Below are 23,540 nucleotides of genomic sequence, written 5' to 3'. Positions count from 1 at the left end.
GTTTTTACAGTAAGCGCGTCGGGCTAATCGGTCCGGGCGCGCTCGCGTTTCAGGGCTTCCTCTGTTTATTTTCACGGGACCAGACATCTGGGTTTCCCATTCTGCAAAGGGTGCTGCGGTCTGAGGCAGAGGTGGCTGGAGCAGGGTTGTATCAGGGCGTGTCCGTCTGTGGTTTCGATGAGGTATTCGACCGACGGCCGCGTGTTGAATTAATTCCCGTAAAGCGCCGGCGCTAAAGTCACGCAAACTTCACACCGTACATGAGAACCACCACGCCACGGGGAAATACTTCCTATTTGCACCTCCACATTTTTTTAAGGTATTCCAACACGGGGGGGAGGCGGTCGCTCCCCTCTACCACGTGGGCTGGAAGGAAAAAAAAAAAAACAACAAAGAATGAGGGAGGGGACGCGAGGAAGGTTAGGAGGGGAGGAGAAACCCGATGCCAGCCTGGGGCGCGTTAATACAATAAAACCCAAGCAAACTTTCTGAATCCAATATATACACAAAACACACTCCCTGTCCCATTAACTGTGATCCAAATTGCTTCCACAGACGGGCAGGGCGTCTGCGCTTCAAGTGCAAACGTCGGTTCCCTTTGTGTTCGTGCGTGCCGGCGTGTGCGCCGTCGACTTTATGGCTACGGCAGACTCGGACCGGCGGCCTCGCGGGCGTATGGCGAGAGCAGCTACGCTGCCGCCCCGTCTTCCTCGGCTTCGCGCGGATCTCGTCGCTCATAAAAACATCAGGTACACGGCCGCGCACTTCTTTTTATGTTCTTGGCAAAAAATCCGTCCAGACATGAGGGAAAATAGATAATTGCAAATGAATCTCGGGGGTGCCCTGGACACAATCAGAGTTCCCGCTCGCTGCCAACTTGTCTGGTTTTGATTTGTGGCATTTCACCGTAATACATTTCTGATGTTATCCAGTTTAAAATCGCACTCATTAGCGTTCACATGGCCCCCGCTGCCAAATCAAACAAACAGCGGATGTTGCCTTTCAATTCTTTGTTTCCAGCGCGGGGGGGGGGGGGGGGGGGGGACAATGTCCCGACGACTAGACCATACATCTCCCTATTTTTTTCTCACTTTTCGAAAAAAGCTAAATAAATATCTGCCGAGACAAGCGGAATCGTTATCAGAAATATGCCTCGCAGGTTAGAGGCGGGTGAAAAGCGACATTCCGATAAGAGATAAAGGATTTTTGCAAAACTTCATAAAAGCCCAAATATGCACCGACTTCTATGCTGCTTTTCACAATTCAAGAGCAAACGTTAAAATAGCACGAGGATCATTTTCGTGAAATGAACTCCCGCTAATATCCACGGGCTTATGGATCGTCTTGCATGACATCAGCTGGTGCTGGTTTGGTGCCGCGTATTTCCATGGAAATGCATTTCTGTTCTGCAGCTGGGCCTCTCTCTCTCTCCAACTGATAGGAACAAGGCAGGAATTATTCTCTGGACAAGAGGCTCGCTCTTTGTGTGGATCGATGCTCTCGCCGAGTGCAATTAGAATGTGCCAGAACACAAAAAACGCAAAAATGCAGAGCGGGTTTCGCGGCGCCGCGAGACGACGGCGCTATTTCTGCAGCGCTCGGCGTAAAACCTTCATTTTTGCACCCTTTAAATGACATTAAGCAAAACATCATGGAGTCAGTGGCTTCTGTGTGTGTGTGTGTGTGTGTGTGTGTGTGTGTGTTGCCTTTCCATTTGTCCTCAGGGGAGAGTTTGCTGCTCTTAATGCAAAATGTCATTCTTTAGACCAGGTGGTGAAATTGGGTGCAGATTTATAATAGGGTAATATATGTATTGGTTCAGATTAGTGTCTATGGATTAGGGGTCGTCTAGAATATTCAGAATATGCTGGAAAAAAAAGCATAGCTGTGCAAAATTGTGGTCTTCCTGATGAAGCGGAACTGCAGGACGTCCAGGTGATGTCATGTTTTGTCAGGATTAGGACAGAGATTTGCATAGGAATGCACAAAAAAGGGTAAAACAAAAAAAAAAAAAACAGGTCATCAAGACATAACTTAATAAGGGAGTTCTTTTAGGTGACAAAGTCAAAAAGTATGTGTGTGTGTTTGCAGCACGTTTAGAAGACGCGTTTTCACAAACTGCATCACCCACCTGTGCTTTCTCAGGAGGTTTTTTTTCCCTTCTTCTCCTCAGCTGAGTGGTTTTAGGGGTGACACGTCTTCAGCTGTGAAGGTTGACGGAGAAGAAACAATGGAAGAGTCAGCGGTTTCTTCATTTCTGCTATTGTTTCCCGAAAACCGACCCAAAAAAAATCAATTTTTGTTCATTTTGAAGAATTATCCGCAGACCGAATCCACCGAATCCACCGAATCCGCCATATGGACTTCCAAAATGTACATTGAAGATGAGGCGGCGGCCTCTCGCTTCCATGACCGCTGACTGTTGACCCGCACAGATGACGTGATTTCTCCCCCAAAACAAAGCGAACAGCCCGATAAGCCGGCCGGTGGTTCCTCGTAGCCAGATTCATGTGAAATGATGGAGGTTCTGGGCTGTGAGGTCTGCATGAACAGGCTGGTGCAGTGAAACACATGGTGAAATGTGAACGGCGAGGTATTTGCACGACCGTAGGGCTTGTTTATGTTTTTTTTTTTTAATGAATTCGTTCGTTATCTAGATCGGTGTTTCCCAACCTTTTTTGAGCCGCAGCACATATTTTACATTAGAAAAATCACACGGCACACCACCGAATAAATATGTCAAAAACATTTTTTAACGAATTAAAAAAATCTGAAATCTAATATATCTAATATCTGTAGATTCATCAAGTTGCGATGCAAATTTCCCACTGATGTGCAACTTTTCCAGAACACTTTTTACGATGTCTGAAGACACGTCATCAATATGTCTGAAAATGGTATTATTGGTATTATTAGAGAGAACTCTGGTTATTTCTTTATCAACGCCAGAGCCGAGCATTTCTTCTACAGTGATTTTGCCGGTAGTTAGTATTAATGTTTTGCTACAATGTGTGGCTGTTTGGATTTAGAGACGAGCTCAGCAACTTTGTCGCAAGCTTTCACTGCTTTCTCACTCGTCTTGGTCGTTTTCAACAAGGCCGCCCGTTTGTTTACGCAGATACAAGTACTTTTTATTTTAAAAATGTATCACGCAAAGCGTCACTAATCCCTCTGACACACAGATGCACAGGTTAATTCACTACCCGTTGCCATGGAATGGGCACGCTGCCCACATAGACATAGGAAGACACATCATTTGCGTTGGATAAATAATTTTCGGACCAATCGGGCGAAAGTGGGCATTTTTCCACGGCCCACCTGATGATCTCTCACGGCACAGCGGTTGGGAAACACTGATCTAGATCAAATGAGGCGGCAGCGCTAACCGCTGTGCATCGGTGGCGCCGGATAGACATAATATCGCTGTTATTTCGATGTTAAACCCCTTGGCTTTGCTTTTCCAACCGAAAAAGCCTTCGGTCACGTGACAGGTCACGTTACGATCGTCACCGGCGCCGACGCCGAACCGTCCCTTCGGACATTCTTCGCCCGCCGATTCCCCAGAATCGTCTCTCTCTTTCTCTTTCCGAAACTCTTGTCCTCGCAAATCGTCTTTGCATGTGACCTCCCGGGTTTTACACCCGACCGCTCCTCTACGCTCAAATGCGATCACGTTGCCCTCAACTTTAACAAGGGGAAATTTTTTGCCCGAGACTTTCTTGGGGTTTCTCTGGGGAATTTCAAATGTCGTTAATGGGAATAAACCACGATCGGTGAAGTCATCATGCGGAGCCGGAGCTCGGGCTGTAAATGGTCGCCGAGCTTCTGCGGCTCCTGTTTAAGTCTCTGCAGAGGAAAGAAAACATTGCTAAAAGTCTTCATCGTTGTTTAGAAAGAGAGTGAAACCCAGCTGAGAAAGAGCTTCTGAGGTCTGCAGGGAGGAGTTCCCAGCTGGACGGCCGGGACCAGGCAACGTGCCACCTCTCGAGGTGTCCAGAACTTAGCCGGCGCCGATAAACCATCATCTCGGACCTCTTGTTATGACTGTCCCGGTTCTCCTCCCCCCCCCCCCCCCCCCCGGACCGCTTTGGCGCCCCATCTTTTACGGCGACGCCACATCCTGTCCGGTATCGTCTCTTAATCCCGAGTAATCAGATCCACCGCAGGCCATTAAGAGATCACGAATCCTGCAAGTGAGGAAAACCTTTCGCACGCAATTTGGCAACATTCTCAGTGAATAATACCTGATTTTTGTCCGGTGACTAAATGTTGCTCACTCGCGTCTCACTATTAACCCGCCGTAACATCATCGGATTGTTTTCGCAGCTGTGCCACCGACCCGGCGATTCTCACCGGAGCACAACCTTCCCAGGTAGGAGATGGTTGGCTTACTTTGTCCGACGAGGGCCTCCGGCGCTCTGGGAAAAAAAATATGAGCCGGATAACGGAAAGAAATACCGACCCGGTGTTTTACTTCGGTGAGTGAGGGAGTGATGAAGCCGGAGCTCAGATGGTCGGAGGAATGAGCGGAGGTAATTTCTTCCAGACGTAACGCAGGCAGCGGGCGGCGGTGGGGGTTTAGGTGTTGCACTGTAACGCAGGGCATGTTACATTACATTACATTACATTGCATTTGGCAGACGCTTTTATCCAAAGCGACTTACAATAGAGGACATAGGGACTGCAAATACACTTGCAAATACACGATGCACAGGAAATATATAGAACAGTAAGCTTGGGTTAGTGAGGTTTTTTTTGTTTTTTTTTGACAAAGACATACACAAACGTACACTCACACACACACTGCATAGCCTAACTTGCTGCCTAACCTGATCTGGGGCATCAGCGCAGTAAAAAGTCCTGAAAGAGAACAGTTTTTACCTGTTTCTTGAAGGTTGAGATAGATGATGCTAGTCTTGTTGCTTCTGGAAGTTTGTTCCACCACTGAGGTAGTAGAAGTGAGAACAGTTTTGCCTGAGATCGCTTAGAGCGAGCGAAAGGCACTGCTAGTAGGTTTGTATTAGAGGAACGCAGCTCTCTGCCGGGAACATAAGGTCTTATCATTTGGTTCAGATAAGCTGGACCTGTTCCTGAGGTGGTTTTGAATGCCAGGGTCGGGGCCTTGTGCTTGATCCTGGCAGCTACTGGTAGCCGGTGCAACTGGATGAACAGAGGTTGAAACTTTCGGTGCGGAGGGGATCTTCGGAGGCCGTCGGCGCCGGTTCCCTCGATGGCAGTGATCCACGATATCTCGTGAAAACATCAAAAATAGACAACGTAGACTCGAACTTACAATGGACCCGCAGACACACACACACACACACACCCCCCCCTCCGTCATCCCCCCGCGTCTGAGATTTTGTTATTGTCTGCTCTAACTCGCACAATTACAAGAAGTCTCAGCTTTTGGGTTTACTCACTCATGCATCACCACCCTCAGCAGGGCGTCTGAAGAACACGCATCATCGTCGTCGTCGACGTCGTCTCAACGCCCGGGCGTAAATACCAGACTTCCCATCGTGTCTGTGCCTGCGTCCGACCCCCCCGGCGGCCCCTTGGCAGAGCGCCTTGACGCCGAATCAATACCGGGACTTTTCCCACAGCGTGCGGAGGAAGCGTCCTTTGCAATTTAAAGTGAGGCTGTTTATTGACGTGAGAGGAAGTTACACCTCTGGCTATCCGAGCTGTTTATTTATAAGCGCATGCGAACGCAAACTCGGTCGTATCGCATCTGCTTAGCATATGGGATTGAAGTCCGGGTGCTTTTCTTTTTACAGTGACCAATTTAGAGAACATGTTGTTTCACCTGATACACTTGTGCAATGGAAAACACATCTACGCCTCGGGGTAGAAAACACAAAATCCAGCGCCGCTACCAACCACCCACCTGGACGCTCCCGCCGCAGCCCCGCCGTGCACGGAGGGACGCGGAGCACAAACAGACATTAGAGGGATTTTACAGACGTCTGGCGAGCTCGCTTTTCGGTTTCTGCCCGCTGCACTGGCATGAGAGAGCGGCGGAAGTGAGTACAGCTCATGCAGAGGAGCAGATATCTATCCTTGGCCTGTGTTTTTGTGGATGAGCGGCTCTTGATTATTTCTCTGCCTTTTTAAATGCAGGCTTTCCAGACAGGAATGAGTGTGTTGTAAACACACGAAACATGCTGCGACAGGCTCCGTGCACGGTCTGCTTTTTTTTTTTTTTTTTTTTTTTTTTTATGACGGTCCCCGCCATCCACCCCCAACCCTCCCCCTGTCTATTTATTTTGACTCGCTCCCAGTTTATTCCCCTTATAATTGTACTTTTAAGGCCGCGGATTTTGTCCGTGAACCCTGACCATTTATTTCAACAGATGGGGAAAAAAAAGATAAAAATATCCAGCCCTAAACCGGGGGCAGGAACATCGGCGTTACTTTCCCAGAGCTTTCAAGAGCCTTGAGGATTTTATGTTATTGGGAATTACCGTCACAGCTGCGAGAGATCTGCGGCTTGTCTGTCTGAGAACGGAGGGGATCGAGACGCAGTAAAAGTTACCACAAGAGAAGCAGACCCCGAAAACTAGCAAATGACTACAGTCTCGGAGATGTTTGACATGCCGCTCAGTTTTGGCACGTCTGTCATTCCGCCCCCCCCTAGACTGCACCGCAACTTTTTACGGTGTTTTAACGCCGCAGTTTGTGTACCGCCGTGTGTGTGTGGGTCGCCTTCCATCGCGTGCACTCAAGAGGCGGTCCTGTGCACGGCGCACGCATGTCCGCGCATAAATGTGTTTAGTCTACACGCAGGGCGGCGGGGGGGGGGGGCGAGCCATCCAAAAGAGACAAATGGACAACTTTGTTCCTCTGTGTGTTTCTGCACATGACATCACCACTTCCACTTTCACACTGCTGGTTGGCTCGTGGGCGGCGGGTTCTGGGCAGGCTCAGACGCCGGGATAAAAGCGGGGGCTGGAGAACAGGCTCGGTAAAAGCCGAAGCCCGGTCGGGAGCCGTGGGTAATTAGAAATGCACTATGTCACTGTCCCTGAATGGGGCGCGCTACTTTGCGGTGCGACCGGGGTTTCTTTCTGCGGGCGACGTCTGCGCAATAAAATGCTGTGCTTCTAAAACGGCACATTTGAAGGCAGCGGGGAAAAGCTTTGCAGGAACTATTATTCATTATCTACGCCGCTTCTCCTGCACTCTGGAGCCCATCCCCGCCGTCGCCGGGCATGGGTTCGCCCCGGTGCCGGTCGCCACATACGGGGGCGTACGACCCTTCACTCTCTGGTCCACACGTCTGGACAGTTTGCGGGGGTTTCCAGAGGAAGAGAAGCGGGCAAACCGTAGGAAAACGTGCAAACTCCGCGTTCCCCTAACCGCTACGCCAACATGCCGCCGACCGTTCACACACTCGGCCCAAGAATGCTTAAACCTGCAGTAAGTCGGATCGGAGGCCGCGAATATCGCTGACTTTGTGTGACTTTTAATATCGCCCAGGCGAGCGCGCAACATGTTTGGATTTTTCCAAACCGCCTGAAATGGCGAGGCATCAGGATACACCTGCGGTTTAGAAACATTTCGGTCTTTCGGGAGTGATTTGTTTTGCCGTTTACGCGCCTTTATTTGACGGGAAACGGAAATAACAGCCAAGAAGTTACATGAAGTCGAGGTCCTTGAGGAATTGGAGTCCAACCGCTGACGACAAGTTTCCAAACTCGAAAACATTAAAAATACGGTTGATATAATTCTAAATTGTGGATTGAAGGTTGCCCCCCCATCAGAAGGTTGGGGGTTTGATTCCCGGCTCTTCCTGAACCACAAGTTTCTCATTATTCTTATTGCATGTCGTCATGTGTGTGACTGGGTGAAGGCAATCTAGTGTTTGAAAGCATAAAGGGAGAGCGTTTAGCATGAGCATAGCATGAGCAACGGCTTGGTGGTGCAGCGAGCTTCACTCCCAACACTCAGCTCGAAGGCGGGTTTTCTCTCTGGTCCAGTTCCCACCCACATCCCCAGAAACATGAGTCAATCTAAGACTAAGTAGTCCATCGGTGCGAATGAGAGGGGAGATTTTGCAGAAGTGAACGTGGCCCTGTGATTGGTCGCAACTCTTCCCCGTCCATGGCGAGGCGAGGCTCCGTGGGGTCCAGGCTCGGTGGACATTTACGTAACCCAAGGAACGCCAAAGAGAGTCATTCCCCGCTCTCGTCCGACTCTCGTTGATTCGTGAACTCTGGATATTATCGGAAATGTCAGTTCTGCGTGTGCTTTTCCACCTGTAGGACTGTGGAAAGTCTGACCGTTTTTTTTCCAGCATCGCACGGATGCCAGAAAGCCGCGGCTGCATTGTCCTTTCTGTTCGGAAAAGGTGACCCGGTGGGAAAAGCCGGGAGAGGACGATGACAAAGAGGACCGGCGTGTCAGGGACCTTCAAGCGCTTCCATCACACACGATGTTCATTTCCTGCTCGACCCCGAGTTTGATTTAAAATTTGATGACATCCTGAACAATGGTAGAATGCATGAAGCGCACACTGGTGAACCATAGCGTGTTCAGCACTCACCACGTGCAAGTCTTCATCCATGAATTCAACACCCATTTATGGCCTCACTCTGACCGGAGGCTCTTCATCTGCAAACCAACAGCGTATTTGTGAGATGACTCCGATGACAACGAGCATAATTAGCCACTTTGTCGCTGTTATCGCAGTCTCATTATTCTTTGCTGGCTAACATTTCCCGCCATATTCCTTTGATGAGAAGCACATCTGACTCACATTAAAACTCCCAGAGCAGGTCCGGGGAGGGGTGGCGGCGGGGGCGACTGCGCCAGAGCGAGATGGAAAAGAGAAAAAAAAGTTTCCCTCGCCTTCTTCTCTTTAAAATTCACTTGTATTTATTTTTCTTATTCTTTTTGGAAGGGTGCGAGAGTTGTATGTCCGCTATTGGGGATGCACTTGAGGCTATTGTCTGGACGGGTCTGTTAAGGATTTAATACCTCACATGTCCTCGCCGCATGTCGTTTAAAGCATGGGAATTAATTGCAGGGTTTGATGTCATAGTTTAATAAGATCGGGGGAAGGAAGGGGAGGATGCCAACATTTTTCTGGACATGCTGACGTTGGCGCAAGCAGAGGGCCGTAAAAATAGCCACGGACGAGGAAACGGCAAGTCGGAGACTGCTTGGCAAAGGCAGATAGGACTGATCCACGGATCCCGAGGAGGAAATGACACACTGTGGAAAGCCTCGGACAAGTCGAATCCCACAGACCGTCGGGCTAATCCTGAAGGAAACACTGATTCCTGCGTTCGCCCGCCCAGCTCGCCGCTCTCAAAGCGGCAACGTTTGTAACACGAAAAGCAAATTCTGCGGGAGGAAACCAGTGACGAAGAGGCTTCTCGCTCTCCCGGCACCGCAACGTACTTGGAGGTGTTACTCGATATCACAAACTCCTGAAAAGTATTTGCAGGAATGCCTGGGAGAGGTGAGCACCATAAATATTCCCGTGCCAAATGTTCTACCGAAGCAGTCCTGGATGAGGCACCGGGCGGGGAGTGTCCACGAGGGAGTCATGACTGTGAGAGAGGTGACAGGATAAACGACGGGGTTATCAATATGTTTTATGATATCGGTAGGAATGTCTTCCCTATTTTATATAACTCCTTCTCTGCAAATACTCCATTTATGACTTTCATGAAAACATTCTCATGGGCTATATCGTGGTGCTCACATCTATTTTGAATCCTATTTTTGATCACGGATGACATTAATTTGCTCAGATTTAATGGATGAATTCAGGTTTAATTATACGTCACACGCTTTTGATGGCGTCTCGATTAGCGTTCGTTTTTGCCAACGACGGATCGTCCCCTTTGTCAACAAACGAGCCTCGTCACGTCGGCAGCTTCCGGCGAAATGTACCTTTTAATGGGCAGCAGCCTCAAACACGGCAGGGCTTTTAAAAACAAACGTGGGCTCATCATTTATACTTTTCCTTTAGGCTTCGGGTCTCCCCTCTATCTTCTTCCGGTAGTCACTTGGGTCCCTCTGATTCATATACGCTTTCTTTTTATTTTGCGTATCTGATGTTCCTCCATCTGCTCCCTGCTGTCGCAACGCCATCTGCAAACATCTTCAAATCACAGTGTCATCTGCAAACATCGCCATAGCCCAGCTGCACGTCGCATCAAATCATTTGAATTCTGAAAACTTTCCCACAAAAAGCATTTCCTTATAACACCACGGTCACCAAAGCCGCACAGCAGAAAATTCTCGACTAAAAAAAAAAAAAAAAAACACAAAAAAACAACTCGGGTACATTCGAATCTATAAAAGTCAGAAGGAGCACGGCCCGACCGCGAGCGGTCGTGATCTAAAGCGCGTGAAGCTCTACATGATAAAATCACCTGCTGGCACATTTGCAAATCGCATACTCAAAAGCGTGGCGAATTTAGAACTCTTCCCGATCCGTGATGTTAATTCAGTAAATCTAAACCGGAGCCTCCGGGCGCGATCAAAGCGGGAACCCTCCGGGGTGTAAAACCCTGAACGCCCTGCTTCATATTGGCAAGCAGAGCCTCTATATTACAGCAGATTCACGGCGCTGGCAGCCCGGGTCACGTCCCCCCCTGACACAACAAGCCAGGCATGTGATAATTTGAGCCTGTCACCGGGACGTAATTGTCTGCTTTTTTTTTTTTTCGCCAGCGAACATAAATCTGCCGTCCGCATCCTTTCCGCCCGGCGAGAGGCGGCGGCCCCCGCGCACTTCTGGTTACTATCCATTTTAAATGTTTTGGATGTCGGGGGAGGGAAAGGTGTAGCTCATAAGTTTTGATCCGCCGAGACGGATGGATTTGCTGGAAAAACACAAATCGTTGTATTTTCTGGAAATATCTTATTGACCGCACGCCGGCGTACTCGAACCGAAAAGACGTCCGATAACATCTCGGCATGTTCTCAGTGGCACCGTATCTGTAATGAATGAGTCTGACATAACAGTCGTGCCTGGCCGGTTGCTTATTTTTGTAAGTTCCTATTTCCTGAATGTCTGGCACTTTTCTGGGATTAGCTAAGAGCCCGCGAGGTCCAACTAAAACACGGGTGACGTCGGTAACTCAAACCCTGCCCTAAACCACCGCCTGACCTATCTGCCGATCTCGGGCTAGATCCTGTCCAGACAATGCCCCGCTTCCCCTGCTCCGCCAATCAAAACACATGCCGGGGAGAGAAAACAAGGAGAGCGAAGGTGACACGGAGAAAGGAGGCGTAAAAAACAAAAAGACCCGGTTACTAAAAATGGACTGAAAAGCCGTCGGATGAAGAGGAGCGCCGTTTCAAACGCGCTCTTTTCGCATCAGCCAAAACCCCCCTCGGTCGGATCGGGAACGGACCCCCGTCTTCTCGGATCGGCGGTGCGATCGTCCGGGACCGGGACCGCCGGTTGGGACCGCCCTAATCCATTCAGGTCCTGGCGGAGAATCCGGGATATGACAAAACTCAGTTCTGTTTCTTTGATCCGGCCCGATGAGCTTAAAGCTGTAACAGATGTGCGGAGGAAGCGGGCACGCAGCAGACCGGGCTGGAATGGCGGCCGGGATAAAGGGCGCTAACTCTACCCTCAAACAACAAACTGCTGAATCCTTTGCCTCTGCCTCCCAACATTCTGCAACTCAGCACAAACCAAAACACAATAAATCGAGAGCCGGCGTCCGACGGGGGGCGGGGGGGGTTCCCGGACGGACGCGGCAGAACGAGGAGGCGAGGACATCTGAACCCCGAGCTTGTTTGTTGTATATCGGGCGGACGGGAAGCCAGGCGTCTTATCAGAAGTGATGCCGCCTCCCTTCGCTTTTTTTTTTGCCCAAATGTTTTCCTTCAGCGGGGCAGGGTCGGATTTAATTTCTCCTGACGCGATTTTCCTTCGACGAAACACACGGGCGCGATCCTCGAGCTCCTGCCTTCAAACAAACCGCTGGGAAATTGAGAAGAATGCATCAGACAAGTAAAAGAAGTTTGCCAAAAGGGATGTGAGGGAAGTCAAAGCAGGCAAAAGTTGCAAAATCACCATGATGTCATGAAAGTCCAAGATTTTTTCAACATGACCGGAATACAGAGTGGCACATTTTTATTTATGAATGCACCCTTTTGTTTACTTTTCAGCAAAGAAAACGGGATCCGGTGCGTCCCGCTTCCTCTTCCGGTCGCTTTTCTTTTGTGGCGATCGAGGCCGGAGGAAAAACTTTCAGCGTAACAAGACATCATAAATCTATTAGGAGGGTGTAGAAATGAAGACGGCATCCTGTTGCACGCGCAAGCCAAGATATACAGCCGCTACAATGAAGATGTTAATTATACGTGACACCCGGCATGGGAGAGGCCGCACGTGAATGGATGACACAATCATTCTATTGGACGTGACAGACGGGGGGGCGGCGAAGGTTAAAACGCCGATGATAAACGAGCGTCTCCGGGGGCGAATGAGGACGACGGTGTCAGAGGTGACAGGATGAAATAGGTGTGTTTTTTGACGTAAAGGAAACACTTTCCCCGTATCATTTCCTGACTACTTGTCGCCAAGGGGAACGCGATTGTGACGAAACCGACGTTCCCCGTGTCGAAACCCTCGGAACACCCTTTTCCTCCACCTCCTCTTGGGTTTATCACCACGTCTCCGCGTCACCGAGGAGAACAGCTTGTCCGTTCCCATCAACGCGGCCAAACAGAAAGGTGATTTCGCAGTTTGGCTAAACATCGGGTAAGTATTCAATGGGAGATACGTAGATTTTAATACATAGATGGTTCACGTTAAATATTTGGCGAATTAGTCATCGAGTATTGCATTAAAACTGCACAAGTAGCAACTGGTAAGACGAGCTACGAATCCGCATTAAAAACTGCTTGCTTGATAGATAAGATAATAAAATCCAAATATATGATATGTTCATTAGCTTTACAATCACACTCTTGCTTTCTATCTCTCTCTTTTGCTTTTTCCCCCCTTCGAGACAGAAGAACGCCAAAATCCCAGCGTCGCTCCATGATGGGTTTCTGTCGATCATCTACGCAATGTTTGCATCTACAAGACGTTCGCTTGAGCAGATTCTTCGATGATTCATGCAAGGCTATGATCGACCACGACCCGCCGCGTCGCATAGACGCGACTCGAAAATGTCAAACGTCCTTATAAAAATGAATAATGCACGTATAATATTTTGGAGTAAAAGTGCAACAAAACCCGTTTCGAAAACGGCGTCTCGGAACGGGACGTGTAACGCGGTAATGCTGCTATTGTCAGGAAAATCGCTGGGGAATAATGGGAACGTTTTCTCCAGGAATAAATTCAAACCATAATTTTGCCTCTTAAATTTAAATCAGTAACCATTATGTGTGCAAGTGTAATTACTGCCTGCAGCCAGTGTTAACTGACAGTTATGGCTTCTACACTTCCCCTCATAAACCTTTGGTAATGTAATGCAACACTTCACACACTATCCAGACAGGACGGGGAAAAAAAGTACGTGACAAAAAGACCTTTTCTACCTCCATCGAGTCCAAACACTGAAAATATATTTGCTTGTGAGAATTCTGCAAGTCAGGTTAGTTGACTAGAATAGTAAAATCCTCGACTCCAGACAAAAACAGCAATTATTGGTTTTTCGCCGGCCCCGGACTGCATCTGCTCGGGGAGGGGGGTCACCTGCCGGGGGGGCCCCGGGGCCCAGAGCTCGGCTCCGGGTCACTTTGAGTTCGCTTGTTTACTCGTTGTTTGCAAAAGCCTCCGCAGACACTTTGGTATTTTCAATCACTCTCAAGCCAAATCAAATCCGGTAACTCCTTCACCCAAACCGAGGAAATATGTACATATAATCGCCTTTTGGAATTAGGACCGCTGGTGTAGCACGTCCACCTCGCAGCATGGGGGTCCCTGGTAGGATTCCCACTCGGCGTGGAGTCTCCATGTTCTCCCCATGTGAATTTTGTGACGGTATATGATGTAAGAATGGGCGTTATGTTGAAACTCTGGCACAACAATTTCCTTCGGGATTAATAAAGTTGTTCTCATCTCTTATCTCATCATCTCATGTTTGTCTATCTCATGTACATCATATACCGTCATACAACCTTTCACCCTCTCATTCGCTGGGAGAACATGGAGACGACACGTGCCTGGTTGTATGTTTTTCTGGGACGTGTGAATGATTGTATGTTTCTACATGATGTAAGAATGAGAGAGTGAATGGCTGTTGTGGCCTTGTGATTGACAGATGAGCGGTCCAGGGTAAACGCTACAATTAACGCACGACTGACTGACGATTCGGACGACAGAATAGCTTATTCTGATGATTTAAATCGCCGCTGATAATAAATAAACCCAATATGAAATGGTTTCCACAACAAAACCCATTAACGTCTGCATTTGTCTTGGCTGACATAAAACATGGCCAACAGGGGACGAAGTAATAAATAGCAAACAGATGAACATAAATACATACCAGATGATACTGACAGATTATAAGGAAGTCACGGTAAAGTAATACAAAGACCACACTGGCTAAGAATGGCTGACACAAGGTCACCGATGGCTACAGACACTGAGCAATTGCTAACAGATGATTAAAAAAAGAGCAGGATGATACCGGAAGCAAGTAGAAGTAGAACATTGGAAAAAAAACGGCAACCGGTTGATAGATACGGGAACATTAAATCAGCAAAAACGGAAAATAAATGGACAAACCATGCAAGAAATAATGATTTATTTCTTGAGAAGACAGGCTCTCGCCAGTGCAGCGCAAAGCTTCGGCCGGCGTTGTGATTACAACGATAATGTACGTCCGAAACGTGCAAACAAGTATAAAAGCACCGAGACTGGGCACCTCCAGATGATTGGACGGTCTCAGACACCCAGGAGTGCAGCGTTCAGATCGTGACCCAGGACTTCACGCTGTGGTGCGAAGCCTTCGAGTGGCTCCCCTCTGGTTTCAGACTCCACTGCCACGCCTGCAAAACCCAGAGGAGAAAAGCAACCTTTGTCCCCAGAGCCGTCCAATTCCTCAATTCCTGCTTGATTTCATACACCTGTGGCCACGGAAGTGACTGGAACACCCGATTCCCATTATTTGGATGGGTGAGACAATACTTTTGGCCAAATAGTGTATATATTATATAAATGCAGAGCAAGCTTACTTGATTTTCCACAATTCAATACAGTAATTGTATATATCTATATATATATATATATATAAAGATATATATACCGTATTTTCCGCACTATAAGGCGCATTGGATTATAAGGCGCACCCTCAATGAATGGCCTGTTTTAAAACTGTTTTCATATATAAGGCGCACCGCATTATAAGGCGCATAGAATAGAAGCTACAGTAGTGGCTGGGGTTGCGTTACGCATCCACTAGATGAAGCTGCACTAAAGGGAATGTCAACAAAACAGTTAGATAAGTCAGTCATTCCAACTTTATAAATAGAATACAAACCAATGTTCTGACAACTCGGTTCACTCCAAAACAAGTTAATGCATTCACAATACGGTGCTGTATGTACCGGTAGCTCTTACCGGTATTTGCGCCGCCTTCGTTGAAAACAAGATTTTTCCAACTCCATTTGTCACAGTTCAACGCGTTTCATAAAACGAAAGCACGAAGAAGGACGGCCTCTAAATTCATTGATGTTCATGTCGCTAGCTAGCGCTGTTGCCTTCATTGGAATAGTGACGTAGAGACGCTTTCATTTGCTGCTCTCTGTTCAACAATCCACTGTTTGTCCTTCAACTGTAGCTATCTCGCTTTGTTTCCTCTACTCTGTTTGGTCTTCTTTACTCGGCGCGTGTCATCTTGTCACTTCCTCACCATCGATTCATTAATGTTGAATTCTCTCGCCGGTGCTCTGTTCCCGTGTTCTACTGCATCGTAAGCGTGTCTCTTGAAAGGTGCCATTTTGGGGTCTTTATAAACACACAAGTGGTTTGGGCTACTTCGGCGACGCCCCCTGACTACGGTAGCCATAATTAACCAATATTGATCCGTATATAAGGCGCACTGGATTATAAGGCGCACTGTCGGTTTTTCAGAAAATTACTGTGGAAAATACGGTATATTTGAAAGGAGTAAAACTTAATGGAAATGGCAACTTCCTGTCCTTCCCCTCCATCTAGAAACCTCCTGTCTGGTCTTCTACCCAGATCTTCACCATCCCTCCTCCGTCCGTGTCCAATCTATCTCAGTCTGACTTTATCTCCTTCCCGATCCTCTCCATCCTCCTCGTTCCCCGAAGAGGAACCTAAACATCTTCACCCCCGCTGCCTCCGGTGTCTCTAACCCCTACAGCTGCTCTCACCGCTGTCTTGAGCTCAAATGGAAACAGCTCGTAACAGCAAGTATTCACGTTCCGGTGCCTCTCAGTACGCTCGAAATAGTAATTACTTAAGAGTGACTTCCATTTTCCTCCTTCCCCTTTTGTTTGTGTTTGAGCGTTTTAATTTCCCGCTGATCATTTTTCCCCATCCGGAAAAAGCAGTTGACGTCAGAGATGTGAAAAAAAAAAAAACCCGGGACGGCTTCCCTGCAGGACAGATGTGGCGTCACAGTTAGCTTCACCGCCAAACGTCCTTCTTTAGGCGAGATAAAACTCCTCTTGAAGACGCAGGAGACGTTCTATCTCACAAACACCACAACAACTGGCATTCTAGGCGATCCAGCGCTTAAAGTCATATTTGTTTGCGTCCATGTAAATTACGAGCGCCCAGTTATTCCACCCGGGGTCTGAGCTGCACCACCTCAGATGGCGCTTCTGCAGAGGCAGACTGAAGAAATCCACTTCCTAGCGCTCCGGGCCTGCAGGTGAACAAGCCGAAAGTTAAAGCCCGCTAATAAATTCAGCGCCGTAATCCCAGAGGTGTCTGGCTTGGGAGGCCCCCCCGACTCGGGGGTGGGGGGGCGGGTGACCTTCTCGGTTGGGTTCCGGGTCACGGCCTGCGGCTCTCCGCCCCCAGAGGGCTGTTGAAGCACTAAAAAGTCATGTCTGGTTTTCAGTTTCGTGACCCACTTTCATGCTCCGCGCCGGGCCGACATTTGCGAGTGTTCGCCGTCTGCCCTCGGACGGACGGACGGAGTCACAGTTCACCCTCCGCCGCCTCAGCCGTCCCCGATAATGGGGGAGAGTCGGCCGAATACAGAGAGGGAACGGCGAGTAAAAACAAGGTTATTGTTTTTTGAGTACGGACAGCAACGACGAGGGTGTGCTGGCCGAGGCCGGGAATGTAAATGGTTTTATGCAGCGCCAAAGAAGGAATGCTTTGTTTAGCTTTGCATGAGGTCATGTTGTGATAACCCTCATCATGAAAATATTTATGAACTCAGCCAGGGGAGGAAAAAAAAAAACAGCCTTAATAACAGATCACGCTGGATGTTTGCCGGCACAAGCCCACGCTAACAATCTTGTGCAAGTTTCACCGCAAAAACCCCTCCGCGCCCCCCCCTCCCGTCCTCGGGGTTCCGCCCCCCCCTAAAACTGATTAGTAAATAAATGGCGATACGGCATTTCCTGCTCCTCTCTGCGATTACGGCCGCCCCTTCTTCCCGAGTCTGAGGAGGCCCCGTTTGACACGGCCAGGAATGCGTCGTTCTCGCTCGGGGTCGTACAAGGTCAAGTACTCCGGGGTCAAGCTCATCCATCTTTTCGAATGTTTGAAAGTGCGCCCCTTTATCTGCAGCTGTAGGTGCGCTGCTGTGCGCAGATAACGCGGACTTGTGATTTTTTTTCCCTCAGCCTCGTTTCTTCCGCCGTATACCGTTTTTGTTTTATAGTCAAAAAACGTGGGTGCCGGAGGAGCGGGGAGAGTCCCGGTTGCTAATTCTCGATCGTTATCGGAGGATGTTTCGCGGGAAATGAGTGACAGATGCTTCAAAATTGGTCCCAGACTAATGCACTCCCTTCCTTTGAAGATATCGTTGCTTCCTCCGGGATCCTTCTCTCCTTCCTTGTCCTCAATTTGCATTTTTTCTTTTTATTTCTCCTTACACTCCGCTCCGGTGCCAGACTGCCTCCACCGCATCGCAACGCCTGCGGTGCAACAGGCAGTCTTTAAAGCGAGTATACTGTGTTTACTTTGTTGTGGCTAAAGGTCAGTTGCATCCTTTTATATATGCATATCTGGGCTTTGGAGGCTCGGGATGTATCGCGTCAGGCTGCAGGTAAAATTCAAGACCTTGCAGATGACTCCATAGTCTTTTTTGTAATTATTCAAACATTTTTTATATATTTATGTTATGACAAAAGCAAATACAGTGATCCCTCGCTATGACGCGGTTTACTTTTCACGGTTCCGCTACTTCACGGATTTGCATCGTGCATTGTGTTCCGCATTCTGATTGGCTAAAAAGTCACTCCGCTTCTTCTCTACCTGTGCGTCAATAACGTTGTAGTTTAATATGTACACGTACGTAAAACAGCTCGTCAAATTTACATTAGGTACGTGCAAATCCTCTTGCGATTTCGAGTTCCTCTAAAACCCCATAATGTTGACAAAAGGCTCTGGAGTGACAAAAGGGCCCAAAAGGCAGCGGAAGATGCTATCTATCTTAAATTATCTTAAACTTCTGGACATGCTAAGGGAAGGCAAAAGCTATGCGGATGTAGGTCGGCATTACAGAATGAATGAAACTTCCGTTCATTCCATAAAGAAGGAAGAAAAAAACATAAGGACGACAGCAGCAATGTATAATAGAGTATTTAATTGTATAATAATTGTAAAAAAAAAAAAAAAAAAGGTTTCTACTTCACGGATTTTGCCTATCACGGGTTCTTTTTGAAACGTAACCCCTGCGAAAAACACGGGGGCAATGTACATCATTTTTGGCATTATATACCATGTACATACTGTGAATGTATTTATTATACATGGATCTGCTGCTTTTTGTAACGCATTTGTAATGACAATAAAGTGGGATGAAATCTAATCCGGGTCAAATTATTCAAGTTTTTGAATTTTTGTTTTTGTTTGTTTTTAGCATCCAACCATCTTCAATGCTCTTGATTGACTCCCCGGTCCCGGAGGATCCTTCGGCAATAATGTACTCGGACGTTGCTTCGTCAAAAAGCCTCCCGCTCCCCACTAACCTCGTTTTCTGCGCGTTGACATCGTCTCCACTGCGTGCTGCTTCCCGGGGTTCCTCCTCCTCGGCACGCCGAGACGTCAACTGGAAACGTCAAGAGGAAACACCGGATGAAGATGCCGATACCTTTTGCTCACCTTTTCCATTCCAGATTAGAAGGAGAACCAACAGCTGGGGTGAAATCTGGTGAAATCTCCACTTACGACAGGAGCTCAGGCCAGATTTACTCCACGCTCACTGCGGCGATGTGGCACTCATTCCAGACTCCAGGAGTCATTAGATAAATGTCCTCGTCTTTTCAAAATAAAATGGCACGTTGACGCACGACGCCGGTGAAGTGGCGGCGAGATTCTCTTTCCAGGAGAGGCAGGAAATCAAATCTGTAAAACCGCTTCAACAGGAAATTGAAGAGGAAGAAATAGTGCGAGCGGAGAGGACGCGTGACGGCACACCTTTGGCGTTTCCGGACAGAGAATGAAGAGCAGAACGACGGCTCGGACAGGAGGCGTCTTACACCGAACAAGAAATAATATCTGGCGATTTCTTGTTCTTCAAATGCATGTTTGGTTAATATTCCGTACAAAAGGTTGGGAGACAATTCTTCCCAAGCCATGAATGCAGCTTAAAAGTCTCACAGTGCACAGAGGTGACAGAAAAAGGGGTTTTAAAAGCGTCAAAACGAGCTCTGATCCGCTTCCGCGTACCTGTTTGGACCACAGGCCGGTTTCACGGGAGGACGGCGTGTTCATGGACCGGCCCTGAGGGGTGAGGGGTAAATACGGCATCATAAAACGATACGACCGGCATAAAAACAAATATAAGGTACATAAAAAAATATTCTCACCTGGACTTGGCGCATGGAAATCACCTGTCGCAATAAAGTTGTATTTTATGTGGGGCTCCAGACCATGTCTTTTAAAAGCAGCTTTCTTTTCCCCGGACTAATGCGTCACGTGACCGAGGCGAGCGTCTAGACACGCGGCTACCGGAGGAAGAATTGTTTATTTGAAATAAAACGAAACAAAATAAAATGAAATCAAATGAGGTACGATGAAATAAAATGAAATGAAATAAAACATTTCTTTTATATGGGCCCGTGCTGGTCTGTAGCTGTAGTGTGTAGTACCTAAAATCAGGTGATTAGAAATAGAAGGAAATAAAAATAAAATAAAAATAAAAAATAGAATAAAAATGAAATAAAATAAAATGAAATGAAATAAAACATTTTCATGACTGGGCCTATCTAGGGCTGGAGAAAGAATGGGGTTATTAGAAATAAAATGGAATTAAATGTAATAGAACAACATAAAACATAGCATTTTGTCCGGGGCTGTGGTGTGTAGCATCTGGATGAGACTGGGTAAAGAGTCAGATCATTGGAAATAAAATAAAATAAAGAGTTTAAATAGAATGAAATAAAACAAAATAAAATCAAACATCTTTATGTCCGGGCCCCTGCCCGGTCCGGGGCTTTGGTAACTGAACCCGACAGACATTTCCTCAGTATTCCGTGGAGCCCGGTACCAGACGTTTTCATTATTTGGGTCATTACGGAGTCAGACTTTGCATCGACTTCTGCATTTGCTTTTGTCTCCGGGGCAAAATTAGCAATGACGCAAAGCAAAAAGAAGAAAATCTGACTTTAGCGGTGAATGAGATCCTGAATAATGAATGCGGAGTTATATAACCTTTGTCTGGTTGTGGCGGTGGGGAATTGCGCGCGCGGAACGAACGTATAGCAACAGTGCATCGGGTTTATGGCCGCTATCACGTTTAACTTTGAAACTATATTACATTTGTAACTGTTGCATGCGCTTAAACTACACTTTTCGATAGCTAATAAGTCAGGTTTGCGTTGCTGTGATCCAGCTGTCGTCACCAGGTATTAAGTTCTGATAAGGCGCGGGAGGGGGACGCTTTGCAAAAGAGTTTGGTAAATCTTCCTCTTTAACGATTTTCTGTTCTCAACAGGCGAGAGAACAAAATGCTCGGGCCGGTCGGTCCTTCGGAAAAGGCAACGCCGTGCAGACACATCCGTCTTCTCCACAAAACTGTTGCTGCCGTTGTTTATGAAAATGCCCGTCCTGCCAGGAGCCCCGCATTAGTTAGCTATGATCGGCCCGGTTTGTTGTGGGACGTACATTAATTGTTCTCGGGGTGAGTTGTGGCTTTTTGCGGGGCTTTTTAACTCGTGAAAGCCGTGACTGATGGAGTCTGAGGAGAATCTTTGTCTGCGGTGTAAATTAAATGATAATCTCATTGATTCCCCACATTGATTTAACTGCATCTCTGCCCGCGTGAAATACAGCGGCGCCGCTCAGCCAGGGGGAACTTGGACACGTATTCCGGATGGTTCTCGGGCCGCTTCTCTGCGGGTTCGAAGCCGACGGGACGGCGTTTCACGCTCCCGGCTCACCTGCGCCGAGGTTTTTTTAAGAGCTCGGAAGTCTGCGGTCGCCGCGTCAATATTATAACAACATTTCTTCCCCGACTGAATCCCTCTATTTATGGAGCTCGCTTTATTAGCAGCATGCGGTTATAGTTCTTTGGTGCGTGAAATTCATTTTGGCAATTAATGAACCTTGTGTGGTTTGTGGAGCAGAGAGGATTATCCAGTGCTGAGCGTCGCCGAATTAAGATCTGCGCGCAGCAGGTGCCCGAGATGCATGACTTTTCCATAAATGTCAGGGGAACTCGAGTTTCACTCCGTTTGCTGATACAGATAAATCAGCGTTGTTTGTGATCCAAAGCGAAACATGGTGTGACTGGAAATATATTTTCCGCACAGAGCGAGCCAATGCATTCCCCGAACGGGGATTGAAATTGGGTTTCTTTTCTGTTTTTTTTTTTTTTTTTAATCATAGATATCTGTGATTCGCTCCCCTCCGGTGAGTTTAATAGCGAGATTTTTTCCGTCCTTTGTGAACGCAGACGCTTCCGTCGATGCAGAAACACCTCGAAAACTTTGTTGAGAGGGCGGCGAGTCCGAATTCTCCGAGTGTCCGGTTCTACAAAGTACCTCAGCGGGTCGATACCAGCGCCGAACACACTCGGCTGTGTCACCGAGTCGCTCTCCATTGTTAAGATGAAACCGTCCAGGATGTGCGGGCCGTGCAGCTCTGACCCAGGAGGCTGCAGAAATATTGGATTTAAATGATCCTGCCCGGGGTAAACATTTTATCTTTCCAGGAAAACAGTAGAAATCTACAGGATCCCCCCCGCAAAAGAAAAAAAAAATCCCGCAGTGAGTATAACCTACTGCCGAATAGGGAGATAATAATATGACTTGATGATTTTCCCCTGAGGCTCGCACAGAACAACACCGACTGAATCACCGAGAAACGCCGAGGACCCAAATTGGGGAGACGTTCTGTAAAGCGTCCATCAACCCCTTTGAGAATATCATTTCTTTCACCGGTGTGTTGTTTTTCTCCGTGTTTCATCCTTATTTGCCTTTGCCTCGAGTGGGAATCTGTCGCCGGGTAAACCCTTATGAATAAAACACGCCGGCAGTTTAATCGGGCAAATTCGAAATGAAAACAATGAGCGGTTTTGCAGTCTAGTTTTCTAAGGCTGTGTTGAGGGTCAGCTCTTTTTTTTTCTCCCCTCAGTGATCTTTTCAACCAGGCATCCAAATTCAACATTCCAGCAAACCTACGGCCTTCGGAATGCTGTAGGAGACTGGAAATGAGAGGGAATGAGTAAATGAATGCCGGGAGAGAGAGAGAGACACCGCCACCCCTCTGAAAGGCTGAGGTTTCACTGCTACGGCCCTGCCAACTCTGGAAACCCAAAGGCCTACAGTTATTCATGTGAGTAGTCATCATCAATTACCTCTAATTAACCAGATGATGGTCCGGTGAGCAGAAAATGAAGGAAGCGATTAATCACTCGGAGCACCTCCAAGCCTACCGCTCAATCTAGGAGGGACTGGATTTAAAGAAAAAAAAAAACCTCCTCTGCTCGGGCTCGGAGAGAGAGACGCGAGCCTCCTCTGCGGGGGGGAGCCAACAGATGCAACGGGCAGAACCGTCGTGCGGCGCAGCGTGCGACCCGACCGCCACGCCGCTTTCTAGTCAAAGTCTCTTTTCTCGGATTGATAGAATTTCTCCCCGGCGTTGAGGTGCAGCTCGTCTCCTCCTCCGCCGGCCTGCGTCACAAAGCCCTCTGTGGCTGAGCTGCGGCGGTTCGGAGCCGTGACGCAGTTGTGGAAAAGGTCCGACTTGCAGTCTAACTCAAGGCCGGCCCTCTTTTTTTTTTTATTTTGTCTTCACACAAATAAGTTGCTGGCCTACCACGGCCAAAAAACAGAGGAATGAAGCGAAGGCGTTAGCGACTAATCCAGCTCCGCCGCTGGAACGCCCCGATATTCATTCCTAATCCTCCGAACGCTACCACGGGTCAAATTTCACCGCTGTTTACACTACGACT

General features: G+C 47.9%; 1 long non-coding RNA gene across 1 annotated transcript; it reads right to left on the bottom strand.

Moving 5' to 3' along the window:
* Positions 1-14,808: 14,808 nt before the first annotated feature.
* Positions 14,809-23,446, bottom strand: LOC147215833 (uncharacterized). Its single transcript, XR_015109245.1, has 3 exons — positions 22,944-23,446; positions 19,114-20,091; positions 14,809-14,982 (listed from the first exon to the last, which is right to left on the bottom strand). It is a non-coding gene; the product is annotated as an uncharacterized LOC147215833 (long non-coding RNA).
* Between the last annotated feature and the right edge of the window lie 94 nt (positions 23,447-23,540).

This window comes from Fistularia commersonii, chromosome 31, assembly GCF_037954325.1.
Source record: "Fistularia commersonii isolate RoL2024-O1a breed Wild chromosome 31, RoL_Fcom_v1.0, whole genome shotgun sequence".
NCBI classification, from domain to species: Eukaryota; Metazoa; Chordata; class Actinopteri; order Syngnathiformes; family Fistulariidae; genus Fistularia; species Fistularia commersonii.
Note: the sequence above shows the minus strand (reverse complement) of the source record. Positions and strands in the feature narration are given on the sequence as shown.